Source organism: Plecotus auritus, assembly GCF_963455305.1.
Source record: "Plecotus auritus genome assembly, chromosome: 8".
Classification (NCBI taxonomy): domain Eukaryota; kingdom Metazoa; phylum Chordata; class Mammalia; order Chiroptera; family Vespertilionidae; genus Plecotus; species Plecotus auritus.
The window spans coordinates 45,732,576-45,750,368 of record NC_137782.1 but is presented as its reverse complement, the minus strand read 5'-3'; the positions used below and the strand labels follow the sequence as shown (position 1 = coordinate 45,750,368).

General features: G+C 35.9%; 2 long non-coding RNA genes across 2 annotated transcripts in view; one reads left to right on the top strand and one right to left on the bottom strand.

Annotated features, from left to right (window-relative positions):
• The window catches only part of LOC308257279, a 330,605-nt gene that overhangs the window by 79,834 nt on the left and 232,978 nt on the right, over positions 1 to 17,793 (bottom strand). The gene's annotated exons all lie outside the window — the stretch shown is intronic.
• Positions 13,232 to 17,793, top strand: part of LOC308257280 — a 61,309-nt gene continuing 56,747 nt past the window's right edge. The window contains exon 1 of the long non-coding RNA XR_013961549.1: positions 13,232 to 13,330. This is a non-coding gene — a long non-coding RNA (uncharacterized lncRNA). The remainder of the gene's footprint in view (positions 13,331 to 17,793) is intronic.

Sequence of the window (17,793 nt, the reverse complement as noted above, 5' to 3'; positions counted from 1 at the left end):
CCTGTGGTTCAGCGGTTGAGCATACTGCCATGCACCCTGAAGTGACCATGTGTCACTTGACAATATGACTCTAGAGTCAATGACAAACACCCTAGATTACTATTCATATACAGTAATTTAAGGGAAATCTTTAAACAAATTTACATAGATAAAGCATCTTTTAAAATGTTTGTGAATCACAAGCTATTGAAATAAGAACAAACATTTCTTAGACAATTCAATATGTTAATTTAACTGCTTATTCTTTTTAGAAATGTTTCTAGGGAAATCTCAACCATTGATATACTTCAGTCATTTCCAACAATGAGCTTCTTGAACTTCAGTTTTCCAAATTAATGGTGCATAGGCCCTAAAAGTTTCTTAAATGCATTAAATAGAGCAAATTATGATGCTAAATTCCTATACATTTAACAACAAAATAAAATGAAAAGTCACTAATTACAGCTGTCTTAAACTTCATTTTTGCTTTCACAACAATTTTAAAATAAATTTAAATTATTGTTGATAAAGCAATACATTCCAATGGTACAAATTTTTAAAAGAAATCTCCTTCTCAACTTCTTCCATAGCTACTTGGCCTCTTGGCTATCTTTCCATTGGCAACTTCTCTTGGATATCTTGAATAGTCTATGTGTACACAAACCTATTTGTATGGATATGTATAAACACATATGCACATACACACACACACCTCTGTTATTTTTTCACAAATTACAGTAAACTCTACATAATTTTCTGCATCTTCCTTTTTCAATTATCAGCATATCTTAGAAATTCTATGAGAGTATAAGCATAGAGCTGCCTTATAACTTTTAACAGCTGTATGGCATTTTATTATATCAAATGGCATTGTTCATTTAACTACTTTTTATAAGGTATTTAGATATTTATATGATTCCCAATTTTTTAATATTTTAAACAGTACTGCCATAAATGTCCTAAAAATTAATTCTTAGAAATGTGATTGCTAGGTAAAAGCATTGCCATTTCATTGTGATAGATCCCTCCAAATAACCTTCACATAGAAGCTAAATGATATAAGCCTTCCACCATTAAAATAGGTGTCTCCTTGCTAATTGTTTTTATACAGTATACATTTCTCCTTTAAATAATTATTAAAATACTGTTTATTTTATTAGCTTACATTAAAGGTCATAAAAATTCTGCCAGAAATTATGTGACTATTTTCTTGGTGCCAGGCATGTGATAGGTACTGGAAACACTATTGACCCCCTTGGTTAACCAAACACACATCGGTATTATATGAAGAACAGAAAGGGGTGTGTTCCTATGATGATTGGCACCAGTTAGAATGCATTGTCAGATGTGGTTCAGCGGTTGAGCATACTGCCATGCACCAAGAGGTTGCTGATTGGATTACCAGTCAGGGCAGAGGCACAGGTTTTGGGCTTGATCCCCCGTAGCAGGCATGCAGAAGGTAGCCCATTGATGTTCCCTCTCCACAGTGTTCCTATTGCTCTCTCCTTCTCCCTTCCTCTTTCTCTAAAAATCAATAGAAACATTTTTTTAAAAAAATTTGAGTGGAGATGAAAGATCCTAAAAAACAAAGAGACAGCTTGTTCTCCTGAGTGAAAGGGGTGCAGCTCCCATTCCCCTGTATTAATAATACCCTTCCCTTCCAGCAAGACTAGAAGGGCTAGGTTCATGTTCTCCATTCTTCTCTGAACCCTGAAGACACCTCTTGGGAAATCATACAAAACTTCATGAAAAGTCTGAATTGAATCTCTGTCACTATTAAGCAATTTTCCTGTACACACAAAAACTCTGGGCTCCCTGGGGCCAACCCTGCCATTGAATAGTAAAGCTACAATGTCTCGGTTTTCATTTCTGTGGTAGAATGGTTGCCAGCTGATCCTACAACAGGGTCCAGGATTGTAAATTCCTCAATATGCCATGTTCCCTGATAACATAAGGATAAGAAAACACTGTACTCTTTAAATTATTGAACATCATCTCTGAAATAATGCATAATGTTAATTTTTTCTCTGCATATGATCTGCATTCCCAGTTAATTTTTTAAAATCATGAGAAATAAGTATATCAAGTCATATCTGTAACTAAGATTACTTGAAAAACTTGGCAACATCATACAGTGAGCACTGCAGTCCTGCTTAGGCATGATGACTTGAAAGATGGGGGAGAGTAATTAAGCAATTAAAAGCAAACACATATATATCCAGGGTTAATCAGCAAATCAAGAAAATTTCTTCACAGAACAGAAATCAAAATTTATAATGGTATCACATTACCTATTTTAAAAATACTCATATCTCCCTTGATTCACAAGGATATAAATTAATAATGAAAATGAAGAAAATCTCTAGCAAACAACAATCTATAAGATTAGGGAACAGCTTTCTTATTCTTTGATCTACATAATCAACTTCATAATGAAAACAACAATAAAATGTATATACATATCAAAAATTAAATTTTCTACTTGATCTCAACTAGTCACTTGTATTGATGGAAAAATATAGATTAACAATTAAGGTGTTTGCTTATATTTTTTGTCAATTGAGCCTAAGTCTTTGAAAAATCATAAAACTTCAAATATTTTTATCACTTTTCACAATCAGTTACAGACAGGTAAAAAGTGGCAAAAAATTTGAGCAGCCCCATAGACACATTCCCACCTGAAGCTGAACAAGGAAACAGATGCTCTCTGCCTTCTTGGCAGATGGACACTGTGAGCAAGTATCCTTTTTTGGTATAATTGGTACCAGATTAAAAAAAATTGTTTTTGTTTGTGATTCACTGTTTAAACCAGTCCCCAAGTACAGTGCTGAGGGGCTGCCCACTGTTCCTGATCACAAGGAGGCTGTAGCAGGCCTTAGGGAGAAAACACCCATGTTAGATAAATGCCATGCAGACATGAGTTATAGTCCTGCTGGCCATGAATTCAATGCCAATCAATCAACAATATGTTTTAAATAAGGTCTCTTTATACAGAAACACAAATAAAACAAAATTATATATTGATTGTTGTCGAAAACTTTGTGACCCAAGTGTCACATGAACCTAATTCTATATCCCTGAGGAGTTAGTTGATGGTTCAGTCTTCACAAATTCAGTGTTTACGGTGAATTTACAAAACATAACTAGCAGTAGATAATGAGAATCAACTATATTTAGATATGTTCAGACTATTTCTGGGATCTTGTAAAGAAAGCTCTTACACCCTTTTTCTTCTTAAATTATAGTCTGTCTTTGACTTATTTACTATTTTAATGCTGTGCCTAGAGGAAGTTCATATTTGTTTGCTCACCTACCCATGTTCACCAAAGTGCCTGACACATGGGAGGTGTGAGTATATTTATATCCCATAGAAGCTGGAGCAGAGAATAAGAATGGTAAGTCTACCATCTCTAAAAGTAGTTAGATATTAAGCCTACATGTCTCATGAAAATAGTTTAAACTTCTAATTTGTATTTTTTTCTTCCTTGATTTATTCACACCCACTGTCTATATTTATTACATATACCTCTTGAAAGATGAAAATTTCAGAATGTGGAATCAATGTACAAGTGAACTAATGTTAGAATATCAACTAATTTCCTCAACAACAATGAAACAAGAAAAAGGGAAAACAGAGGGAAGAAAGGAGAGAGGGAGGAAAGAGGAACCATGCTCAAAATAGCAGCAGGCAATACTCCAAATGAAGGGTTTCACAGTACGAAGCAATTACCCCCTGTGCCCAGGCCGAGAATGATTCATCACAACTGTAGAATATAATGTGCACAGACAGGATATTTAAGTAGTTCTTAGCCTTAAAAGTGCACTAGACTCTCCTGAGGAAGTTTATTCCTACATCTGATCATTTTATTCTATCTCTGGGGGTCAAGCTAGCAACTGATATTTTTTTAAAAAGCCCACCAATTGAGTCTAATTTGCTGAAAGGCCTGAGAACTGCCTATGGCTTAATATATAATATATATAATATACATATAATATATAATATACATGATTTAAAAATAAAATTAAAATGATACAACACCTAAATGGAGAGTTTTGAAGGAGTTAAACTAGAAAATGTGGCATCTTTCAACATCACATTCCAAAATTGCATTTACCTGATTTAATCTGATCTTAAATTATTATAGTCCCAACATGGACAAGGGTGGGGATGGAGGAGAAATTTCTAGGTAATGACATTGCTATGGCTTTCTTTGCCTTCCAGGAAATGTAGCTGAATCTCTAGGGCTACATTGTATTGAAGAACATCTCTGAAAATGTACCAGTTCCATGAGGAAATACCAGTTCTGTGCAGATGATTGTAGCTAATCCTTTTCCTGTTCTTTGCAAAAGAAAAATCTGAATATATAAGTGAACAGCAGAGGAGAAACATATTACACCCACTCACCTTGACGTAAGATGTTTCATGGGGTTGAGAACGACCACATCTCCACACTCCAAGTTTTTATCAACATGTGGTATAATTTTCCTCTAAATTACACTGATTTTGCATATAAAGCATTAAGCTTTTTACTTGAATAGTTCTATGGTTTAAGCCTCATCCAGGTTCACATGGGTCTCCTAAAAAGGACAGCCATGTAAGGTAGACCCCCCTATTGGTTTGGGATCCTGGTCTACCCTGAGCTCCGTGGTGACTCCTGTGCTACCAGCACAGTGGGAGGAAAGCAAAACTGAAATTGATGGAAACATAGCTCCTGCTGCTGTTGGTCATTAATAAACAATTTATTGGTTGAACTGTGCTCAGAAAATCGTGGCTTTATTACAAATGCTCCATCCAGCAACAGGGAGATAAAATATATTGCTGGGACTTAGTGCTATCAACAAGTTCATGGGTTGTGGACTAGCTCATTTCTGTTACAGTGATGGGAGGTTACTAATTAGAAAGCAGAGGTGTATTTTGTTTTCAAATTTTAAGAAGCAGCCAAAGTCCTTTTTTTCTTCAAAATTAGTATATTATTATCTGGTTCCTAATTCAAAAGTAAATATATTATTTTGTACAGAATCCTTTTAAAACTCAAGAAACAAATGGTAGGAGGAATAGACTCCACTGGGGGAGTGACATTGGTGCACTTTGAAGACAAGCTACCACAGATATTCCTGAAAAAGAAAAAAAGAAAGCAACAAACCCAGGTCACATTGTGGAAGAGTAAAAATTAAGCTGGTGAGGTTCATGTATAAAATCCCTTGGAGAAATCTTATCTACAGTGGAACATGATTTTTAACAATCTCTTTTTTAAAAGGATAGATGTTAAATAAATGTTAAATATGGGTGTTGCCTATAGACATGGTAAAAGCTCAAATCTCATGAAGTCATCCATTTTGCTATGCTGTATTTTCCAGCTACCCATCTTTTTATCATTATATGAGCCTCAATCATTTGGAATAATGTGAAAGGATGCTAATATAGAATTATTGGGTACAGGCAAACTTGTGTTCCAATCAAGCCCTGGTATTTCTAGCTATGAAACCTTGAATCACCATCTCTCTCAATTTCTTCTTTTGAAAAATAAGTATAATAATAATAATACCTCAATGGTGTGAGTAATGCATATAAATCACTCAGGACATATTACAGATGCTCAACAAATAATATCTAGTGATTTTGGATAAAAAAGTTCAATTTTTCAAACTTTTGAAGTACATTTCTCAAATATCCTGAAATGCTGAGTAAGACTGAATTTTTAAGCTTGCAAATATTTGTTGAAGTAAAAAATAAATTATAGAACACTGCCATTTGTTCTATCATTTATTTCATGTTAGAATAGAAGTTGGGATTTATCAATCTATAGTAGAGTAATTTTAACTTCATTATCAAATTTATACCTGGTCTAGATGACTTTTTTTGGTAGACATCACTGTCCTATCTGTAGTCTTGCTATTGTCCCTGGAGACCAACACTGTGGGCCCCTTGGACAGTTGGCTTCCAGCTGGACTTGACGGGTGGGATCAGAGGTAGGACCCAGAAGATGTGAGAATAGAGAGGTAGTGTTTCTCCCTAGGCCTGTTAGTCTGTCCATGTCTGTGGCAGGAGTCATGTCTTTCTCTGACAACAGACTTCTTCTTCCTGTTCCAACTCCGCCTGGGTTCAGTTTACACGATTCCCTTTCCTTGTCCTCTTTGAATTTCATATTGTTCTCAAGTGTCACAAAGTACTATTTTTTGTATATTATTCAACCATTTAAAAAAATCTAACGTTTTAAACTCAGATTTCATACAAAATCTGGATTTTAAATAAAAGGGTTAAAATATAAAATCCATGAGTCTACAATAATATGATAAAGAAAGCAAGAGCAAGAAAGTAAAAGAGAAAAGAAAGAATGAAAAACTCTTATTTATAAAAGAATGCAGCTAATAATACAGAAACAATTCCTAAAATTAAATATCATAAAGCCAATACCAAAATTAATCATTGAGTCCATTAAGTATCATCACCGAGTGCCAAAACCATGGCAACAGCATATTCATGTCATCTTAAAGCATCACCCATAATATCACTTATAATTATGAAGGGACAAATTTGCCTTGAAAATGGGGAGGACTGGTGGTCATCAAATAACCAAGTGACTGAGCTGAGCTTAAGCAATAACAGGACCACCTGATAGTATTTACTTTGTAATGGAAGTAAACATTATTGTCTACACAACATTCATGCAAGAAGAAAAAAGTTTAACTAAATGTAATAATCATGCTAAAATAATTAGAAAAACCATTCTATTAAAAAAAAACTGCCTTAGACTATTCAAAATTGTCAATGCCATTACAAAACAAAATAAAACCAGAGAGCTCTTCAAAATTAAAGGGGAATGAAGATCCAGGACAATTAAATGCAATTTATAAACAATGATTGGATCTGGTTTGGAAATCAGCAGCCTTAAAAATCAGTCTCCATTCTTAGAGGGAAGGATAGAAAGTATGGCTTAGAAAAGGGAGACTAAGTAAAGTTCCATAAAAATGTTCTTCTGCCATTTTGTACCATCCCCAAATGTTCAGAATGAATGCAGAGACCACATGCAAAAGCCAAAACTTGGGTGAAAGATCATGATTTAAGTAAATTCATAGTGAGCTGAAGATGGACAGTTGACAAGGATAGAGAGATAAATACAAAAAGCAGGCACAGATACCTTTCTTGTGAACAGTTGAAAATCAAGAGAAACATTCTAATGTCAATCCACCAATAATTTGAGGACTAAGTAAAGGTTTAACTTAATAGGAAAACAACAGAACAAAAAATAATATGACTGGCCAAAATTAAAAGGAATAAAGAGGGGAGAAAGGTGGAGGAAGATAATATAAAAAACCAAAACTTCCATCTTTTGAAATTGGGAACAATAGGTATGTCAAAAGCTATTACAAAATTGATGCATATGTATGTTATTAAATGTTATTGAAGCAACAACCAGAAGAATTCAAACAGGGAAAAGTGGAAAGGGGTAACCTAGAAATGAAACTAGAGTGGGGAAAAGACCAGATACAATAGCTTCTTACACAAATATATATTTCATGCACAAATATTCATATTCTATACGTTTTTTCCACATGCATGCATTATTTTGATAAAATAAAGGTAGCTAGCTTCTGGAAAAAAAAAGCAAAGCATATTGTCCTCTATAAATGTTTCTCCATTTTTTTTTTTGGTCTATTGCTTTCCAACTTTGAGAGGTAAACATTCCATTAAAAACATAATGCAGTTTAAAATTTTTAAAGAGCTTTAGCCTACTTGAGGTAGAATAGAAGTCCAGCTTTTTAGATTGATGTTCTTTGTTCAGTGATCTTCATGGGTCTGAGTGATCTTTGACCACATTGCTTTGAACAATGCCCTTTGCATTGTCTTTCTCGTATTCTTCTACTAGCAGAATATAGAAGAAGTTGGGGTAATTAAAATAAACAGAAATGGAGAAACAAACAAAAGCAGCAGCTGAGACTAAGGTACCCAGAGGGCTTGGAAAGATTTTTATGCCAAGGCTGGACGGAGTCCAGAGTCAGCACTCAGACCTCAAAGACTGGTAGGTTTGCATACAAAATACGAACACCCAGAAAAATAGTCTAAGAAAATGAGCTCAGAAGGATGGTTTGTTTTAGAACTTGGTATTTGCTTCCTCAATGTCTTTTTTTTTATTATTAAATTGGAAGTTACTTTGGAACAAAAGAGCAATGCAAACACGCATTCAGTGAACATTTGTTTAAGATTACTATGCACCAGGCTCTCTTTCCGGCACCTGGAATACCTCAGTGAATGAACCAGGTCAAAATCTTTGTAATCAATCAGAAAGAATAAAGGCTATTCTGAGGTTATGTAAATACAGAGTCAGATTGTTCAAGTCCAATTGTTGTGGCTCTATTGGATTTATCAGGAATATTCACTTGCACCTGGCCTGCATAGCTCAGTGGTTGAGCATTGACCTATGAATCAGGAGGTCACAGTTTGATTCTCAGACAGGGTTTGCAGGCTCAATCCCCAGTGTGGGGCATGCAGGAGGCAGTTTATTGATGATTCTCTCTCATCATTGATGTTTCGATCTCTCCCTCTCCCTTCCTCTCTAAAATCAATAAAAATATCTAAAAACAGGACTATACAGGAATATTCACTCGCAATTAACAAACTATGCAGATATAATGTAGAGAAGAAAGAATGAACACTGCTTTAAAAGCACCAACTACAATTGATAAAATAACAGTGTAAAGGTAGAATAAAACTCAAAGCATTAGGAATGGAACCAAGACCTGCTATTAATGAGTCAGAACAGATGTTTCTTATAAGTAGGATAAGAATAGGATGAATAAAACAGTGTTCTATCATTCTAGCAAATGTCTCAACCTCTTAGTTATTAAGGAAATATATTTAAAAGCAATTAGATGGCAAAATTTGTGCATTTTTAAATTTGTTTAACAAACATAGATCTATGTATGCCAGGCACCACACAAACACTTTACCAACACAACTACATTATCCTCATCACATTCCGAGGATGCAGTACTATTGTCATCCCCACCGCACAGATGAGGTCATTTAGACACAGAACTTGAAAATCTTGATCAAAGAGCCCATTAGGAAATGGTGGAGCTGAGATGTGATCCCGGGTGCTTTGGCTCCACAGGTTCTTACCCACCAAGAGGAGAGGTAAGCTGACACTGTGCTGTTGGGAGAATCAAAGCTACAGTTTTTTGAAAAGACTCTCACCGTGCATATTGACATTTAAAATGCACACATCCGTTAGTCCAGAAATATTACTATTTATGGGAATTTTTTTCTACGGAAATAATAAACCCAACATGAAGATGTTTATGCAATGTTGAGTGTAGTGGCAAAGAAAATAAAACAAACTAAGCACATGCACACAAACAACCCACCTCAGCAATAAGCGGAATGATGAAGAACAGGGGAAGTTTGAATACATTAGAGCACATCCCTTGCAGACAGCCATGCATCTCTTAAAATAAAGCAGTTGGATACAAATGTGTGCCCAAGGGGTTAATAATCTATGTTTCAGAAAAAGAAACAAGGCACTACAAAGTAATAGTCAATATAATCCCAATTTTTTATAGTAAAGGAAATGCTATTTACATGTGCTTACGCATTTTTGCATGTGCTGGGCGGGACCATAGGGAAAGGTGTGTGATAATAAATACCAGACTCTTAGCACTAATTACTTTGAAAGTCTGAGACTGAAGGAAAAGAGATTAGCTAATAGCAATAAGTAATGTCAGTAATGTGCATTGAGCTCTTACCATTTGCTTGACATTATTCTAAAAGACCAGGATGAATAGTAAAGATAAGGGCAATAATCATTAATTACAGAAAAACAGCAATGAATACAATAGACAATTAACAAAATAAAAGTAGCTTATTTGAAAAGGATAATAAATAAAACAATAATCTATTCCATGATCAATTTATAAAAGGCAAATTACAAAACAGAAAATGGATTAAAGGAAATAAATTCAGACATATTGGCAATTAAGACAATTATTAAAAATACTGTATAATAATTTGTGCATGAACAAATATTAATGAATTCTTGTGCTTGATTCAAAAATAGGCAAAGGATGTGAACAGATGTTTCTCCAAAGAAGTCATACAAATGGCCAACACATCTATGAATAGCTGCTCAGCATCACTCATGGGCAGGAAGATGCAAATGAGAACCACAATGAGAAGTTACCTCACACCTGTTAAGATGGCTATGATCAAGAAAACAAAACATAGTAAGTATTGGAGAAGATGTGGAGAGATTAGAATCCCCACTGTTGGTGGGCATGTAAAATGTTCAGCTGTTGTGGAAACAGTACAGTGATTCCTCAAAGAATTAAAAACAGAACTCCCATATGATCTCATGTCTTAGAAAGACTCTGGTGTGTCTCCTCTGCTCTGAATACTCTATTACAACACGACTTCACTCCTGACACTGGATATGTAGGAAAACCCACACAACAAACAATACTGCAACACAGCAGTGTCCTACATCTAATTCAACTATTCGCCTAGCTTGAGTGAACATCACTTTGCAGTGCCATAGATTAAGGGCTCTTTCCCGTAAGATTGTCCTCTCCCTCCACTGCCACCAGCATCACTTCAGATGTCAATCACAAGTCCAGGTTGCTACCTGTGCTCTGACCCAGTGGCTATAAATCAGAGGTTCCCACAACCTCCTCCTTTAGTTTGATTAATTTTCTAGAACAACTCAGAGAACCCAGAAAAACAGTTTACTTTCTTATTGTGTATTAAGTTGTTATGATTTCAAATCCATTTGTTTCTGGCATCAGTGAGGCTGTTCTGATCTAAGGTGAATTTGTTAACATGGACGAAGCTGCACCGGCTGTTGTCACTGACATCTGTTGCTGTTGATAAGCACTCCATAGCTTATCTAGGGACTTTCCGATAAGAAGTTATGGAAGAACAGCTATGATGTAATTGACATTTAAACCTTAAATACTAATAGTCAGTGAGGAGTTACTGAGAGTGTGGGGTCTGGGCGAGTCTACTCTTTGCTGCTCTAAATAGCTCTCTGAAGATAATGAGACACTTGTACCAGCTGTGGCCAGGCTACTCTTGGTGGGCAGTGGTGTTAACCTTGCAGAACCTCAGGGAGAGAAAGGGCATCTGTCCCTGCCTTGGCAAGGTTCCTTGATGGCACAGTTGTGTAATGGTCTCTGTGGTAATAACCTTCAGAGCAGCCCACCTTGCCTGCTAGCACCAGTGCCATCACCCACCCATGAGCCACGTGCCCCAGCATGAGCTTCCTGCCTTTAAGATGGCAGCTGATACCCAGGTTTGAGCTGGAAGGACTGACCCCACCCATAGAAAGGTGCATCTCAACTAACGTTGGACTCTATTTATTTATTTCCTCTTTGCCTGGGACAATAGTGTAATTAATCTATCATTGATTTGGAGTATGTTATTTCTTTATTTGCTTAGTAAGAGACATTATCCTGTATGCTATTGCCTTGTGAAATATTATTATAGATTACAGTTTCTGCAGTGAACCTCTGTTAAATAAATTACTGGCAAAGACAGTCTCAGTTTCTGGTTATAATCTGCCCTGGACGAAACAATAGATTACCATCTTATTACAAAGGATACAGATGAACAATCAGAGTGAGAAGATATGCAGGGCAAGGACCAGAGGGGTCCCAACACAGGAGCTTCTGTCCAGGTGGAATTTGGTGTGAGCCACCCTCCTGGCACATGGATGCAGTCTTATTCCCCAACCCAGAACTTCTACAAACCCCAAACTTTCTGGATTTTTATGGAGCTTTCACTAATTCTTAAATATCATCTTAGAATTTTTTTAAGGACAGTGTTTAATTTCTTATTTGGCCTTGTTACCAGCTCTGATAACATAATTTTGAAAACTCCAAGATGACATGGGTTTGAAGAGTGCTCCAGGGGTGAAATGATGCCCAGATCATTATATTTGTAAACATAAAGATCAGCTAGGTGTTTGATAAGCTATTAAAGAAATTGGCTAGAGGCACAGAGAAAACACAAGGCTACCAGCAATCTACTTGGGATTCCTTCCACTTAGTAGATTTGAGGATAATATAATGAACAGGCAAAGGGTATTTTACAGAATTATCCAGTCTCATTTTATGTCTCGACATAATGAATTTGAAATCCCAGCATGTACCTAGTTTATCTGATATTTCTCCTTCAAGCTTGCTGCCTTATGGAACTAAGTTGAGTGAAATAATTCCAATTATCCTACGTTCTCCCACAATCGGTCAGAGGGGAGCAGTTGAACCATTATACTAGAAGACAGGACCATTTCACCAAATAGTGGGAAAGAAATCTGAATTGCTCTCTGCTTCAGTGGTTGCCTAAGACTACTAATCCTCTGTGGAAACTAGAAACATCACTGAGAGATTGGGGAAGACCGTGGTGAGAAACATAAATTTGGTATTAGTGTGAGCTCTGGTGAACCACTTATTGGTACAATATTAGTATCAATGTCATTTAAAATTTTTGTGTTCTCATCTACAAAATTTTTTGTGTTCTCATCTATAAAGTAACAACTACATCGAATTGTAGTGAGGACTAATGGGGTTAGTGTATGTAAGAGTTGGCACAGATTAACTAAATAAACACTCTTCTTCCTCCTTTTCTCTTACTGTTCTCCTTCCCTCCTCCTCCTCCTCCTCCTTCTCCTCTTCCCATTCCTTCTCTTCCTTCCCTGTCTTTTCCTCCTCTTATCCCTGTCTCCTTCTCTCCTCCTTCACCTTCTCACCCACTGCTATGGCAATCACAATCTTTGTGACAATCCACTGAGAGAGGAGGAAGTCATACTTTGTGAGCACACGAGTGACTTGGAGGCTGTCATCTCTTCCTGTTTGGTCCCAAGATAACACAAAATACAAAAAGAATGCTCAGAAGTCCATAATCAATTGCTTATGGAAGCTGGCTCAGGACGGAGTAGCTCTGCCTACTTAGCAGTGGAAGCATTCTGTCATTTCTTCTCAAATGCTTCAACTTCCTCAAATGTAACCCTTAAACTCATACCACCTCTCTACCACTCTGTTTTGGAATGTAAGAAATAATGGCCCAGATTTGTTTGTTTCATTTCATTTGGGGAACAGGACACTCTGGGACATTTAGTGGAAGAAACAGTCTGTTTTTCTTTGAATTTTGAGAAACATGAGACAGTTGTCCTTTGATTAAGGCAATGAAAGAGGAAAGTGACAGAGTGGGCAGGCCCTCTGCTGGGGTCATCCCATAAACAAAGCAGCCTCATGCCTGCCTGAAAAGAACGGCAGGGACAGGACAAAAGACAGCCTAGAAGGAGCAAACAGAGAAAGGTGACCTTTACAAAACCACTAGAAGAGCCTGTGCTGTGCAGAGGTGAGAGGCGCCAGCACGGTAGTTTCACTGCATTTGTTTTCATTCTTGTTTTGCTAGGTTAGTGCCAAAGCCTATATGTTATAATCCTGTTTATCTCTTTTTATAGAAATGTTTGCCTAAATATCTTCAAACTGAACATCTATTAAACAGGGTACATATCAGTAAATCTACAATTTATATTGATATGCATAAGTACATATGTGTGTATTTGTATCTATCACTAACATCAATCTCATTTTACCATAGTGAACTCTATGGGGATTTTGAAAACAAGTTAAATTATTTTTATTTCTTTGAAATTTTTATTATAGTGAAATATCATTATAGTTATATAGCACTTCATAGTTTTAGATAAGATACTAATCCAAAACTAATTTGATTTTATATTTGATTATTTCACTCATATAATAAATCATATTGTCAAAACACTAAGTTGTTTAAAATAAATGTTAATTATACCAACATTTTTCCACATTACAGCATAAAAATTGAGTGGGTGGAAACACTTTTCAATCCACAAGGAATCAAGAATTAATCAACTCTGATGCAGAAATGCAGAGTAATCATCTGTTGTTTTTTACTAGTAATTTTTTTTATTCTCAATTTCTCTCTCGCACAATCTTAATTTTCACTAGAAAACCCCCTTAATATTGTAGGGCTTCACAGAATATTTATCAAGGGTTATTAGCATGTAATTTAGGTTTTCCTAAAACAGTCACAATGGAAACATGAGCATTTTTTTAAATAGAAAATATAAAATTAAAAAAGGTAGTTATATTTCCTTTATAAGATTTTTTTCTTTACCAAGAAGAAAAATTCCTATGTGAAAATTACAGAAGTATTTAAGAATGTAATTCCATTTGAATAATATAAAACCTGCTTTTCTAAATATATAATCCACACAAAACAAACACTGATTTCCACCTCCATGATTTTGCACATGCAATTATTCCCAAATGAAATACCTTTCCCTTTCATCTAATTTCTGTTTCCTTTGTTCATAAACTTACTCAAACACCCGATTGAAAAATAAAAAATATTTTTATTATTTACCCTGAATTTTGTTCCTCTTCTGCTCACTCTTCTCTCAATACTTTGAATGTCCCTTTTTGGCTATTTACATGTGTTCTAGTTTGGAATAGCACTTCATAGTTTTAGATAAGTTACTAACTTGATTTTATATTTAATTATTTCACTGATATAATAAATCATATTGTCAATAACTAAGTTGTTTAAAATAAATGTTAATTATAATTATAACAATATTTTTCCACATCACAGCATAAAAATTGAGTGGGTAGAAACAATCTCAATACCATGAATGCCCTTTCTTGGCTATTTACATGTGTTCTAGCATCAATAAATATCTGTTGAATGAATGAAAGAACATGAGATATTTTGTGTGTGTATATAGCGATATTCTACCTTATTTTTTCCACCCAGAGGGTAATGGTCTTACATTGCTACTTTCCAAACTGACTGTGATGATTTTATAAGCCACATGGCTTTGTTTAGCACCAACTGGTACACTTCCTTCCCTCCTACCAGCTGCCTCCTGGAGTCACTGCCCTGTTAATGGGCACGACAGGAACCAAATCTGTTCCACTGTGATGTCCAGGGAAGTTATCTCAATTTGCCACACCGTGACAGGGTAGAATGCAAAAAAAGCTGCGCTAACATACAGCTTCAAAATCTGTGCCCATACAATGAAAGCATTCCAGTCAAGATTTTGTAACTATAAGACCATTTCTTAAACGGAGGTACTCAGGATTTACCAGTAGTCATTCTTGGGCATTTTTATATAATCTCTTTTAACATTCAAATATGAGTTCTGAAACTTTTCTAAAGATGTGAAGTGTGACTCTCATACTGTGGATTCTACTGCAAGCCTTCATTACTTCTCTTTGTGGAAACGGAAGTTATTTCTGAAGGTGGTCTTTATCCTACAAAATGGCACATATGCGTCACACAACGTCTAATGAAGTGATCACAATGCCTGCAACAAGCCACGTCTTCACTTGAATTTTTATTGCCCATAATCTTTCCTAATTTAAAGTGGCAGTGTTCTGCTGCTCTAGAGCACAGGGATAATGCTCTTGAGTACAATCTTTTCAATCCTGCTTGTAACATTTCCCACCAGGCATGCTGGGGCAGCAATACTAGTGACTAACAACACTGAAATTAATGCTGCAAGGATGAATTTGATCAAGATACGGCTGCAGCAACCAGAAGTCATTTTCCTAATGCTGACTAATGAAAAAGAAAGTAAAAGATGGATTCACTGTGCCAAAGTCATTGATTTCTATCTCATAACTGACCACAGATATGAGTATCTCTGGGCCCATTAAAACAGCCTTTCAGGGAGAACAATAACAGAACGAGTTTCTCCTAGGGCCAGGAGCTCATGGTTTTGTTCTATGTTATCTGCTTATACACATTACTTTGAGGGAATGTGTGACTTAGTATTAAAAGAAGCTTAGATACATTTTGAATAAATTATAGACATGAACTTGATAACTGAACATCTAGGATGATAAATCATTAAAGTATTATGCACATCCCCAACCTTTACAGTCTTTCTCTTTACTGGCCTATCCCCTCCTGCCCCCAAGATTTATATCTCTTCTCTGTGAGAACATTGTCTGAATTTTTATCTCTAATCACAAGCTTACCTTTGAAACCTATTGTGCATTTCTACCTGCTTAATGGATATCTCTCATGTTTCATTGAAATCTCAACTTCAGCATATCCCTCATATCTCATCTCAAAAAAAAAAATAACTAATATCAGCTGCCTTCTCTCAAGGTCCTTCATTCATTTAAATTGGAATATTGAATCAGTGGTAATAGGTAAACTCTCTGATGAGTGTCCAAACTAATGAAATTAAAATGCTACCCTCCCTCCATGACTAAATGCAGATGAATCTGGGTGGGTAAAAGGAGCTTTTGAAAGACTAAGGGATTGGAGAGATAAGTCCAGGTGTGCTAGACACCAGTGTGTGGACATGTGTGAAGGCATATACACATGAGAGCACATGGGACCTGGTGACTATTGGTCTGTATTCATTGCTGGGATGAGAGGAAGAGTAGCAGGGAATGAGGCTGGAACGGTTGCCAGGAGACAATTATGAAGGGACTTGTGTCAGCTTCCCCACCCACAAATGTCAGAGTGACCTTCTCACTGGTCTCTTCATTCCATCTGCAATCCTTTTACACAAGTACCTGCTACTACAAACTTCCCAATGCCCAGCTTTCATAACTTTACCCTTCCACTTACAAATCTCTAAGAGCCCATAATGCTTAATTATGCCCACAAAATATTATGTATGTATAGGTCCCACCTTTTTGCCACTTTCTCCCTAGGTGTGTATATATGTTACACATGGTGCCAATGGCCTAGAGAGACTCTTTCCTCACCTCAACTTCCTAAATTCTGTACCCTTGTTGGTCTTTTCCATCATCGTCATCATATAACAACAACTAGCACTAATCATATCTCAATGTTCAATGGTATAGGTATAACACTTGTTTCATGACCCCTTTCTTAGCTATCTCACAAAAAGGAGTCACAATATTCTTTTATGAACTCACTTATAAATTTACTAATCGTTTTATGACTGTAATTTATATTATACTTTCAACTCTAAAACCTGAGACTGTGGCTGGCTCATTTTAAAAAATTCCTTAAGGCATCCAAAGTAAGTCACCACATATAGCATAGTATGTTCACTGCATATTTATTGAATGCATTTGAATTGAAATGAAATTGAATTGATACATAAGCAATAGTTTATGCAAAAGCCTGCAGAATGTATGCTTTCTGGTGGAACCTTTTTGTACATTTTGGTATTATAGTTGGATTTCCTCTATGATTTAAACCAGATGATCTCAAAGAAAAATTTTTAAAAGAAAATAGGAAACCAAGATAATACCAGCATGTACTTTTTTCTAAATATATCTTTATTGATTTCAGAGAGGAAGAGGGATAGAGAGTTAGAAACATCGATGAGAGAGAAACATCCATCAGTTGCCTCCTGCACACCCCCCACTGGGGATGTGCCCGCAACAAGATACATGCCCTTGACCGGAATTGAACCTGGGACCCTTCAGTCTGCAGGCTGACACTCTATCCACTGAGCCAAACCAGCCAGGGCCCAGCATGTACTTTTAAGCATATTTATAATGTAACAAGTTTAAAAGTCTACATGCATGCACAAAATATAATTTATAAATGACATTTTGTGCATATGTGTGTATATATGCATATATCTTTTATAGAAAGTAAAAGCAAACTTCATTTTGATTGCTTAAATTTGTTGAATCAAACAGGATTAAAATGAACAGATTTTAGTGTTCCATCAAACACTGAAAGCCTTATAATATTTTATCAGCTAAGTTAACTTTATATTAAGCTGTGGAATGCAGAAGCCCTGGAAAGAACCAATTCCATCCTATCCGTGCAAA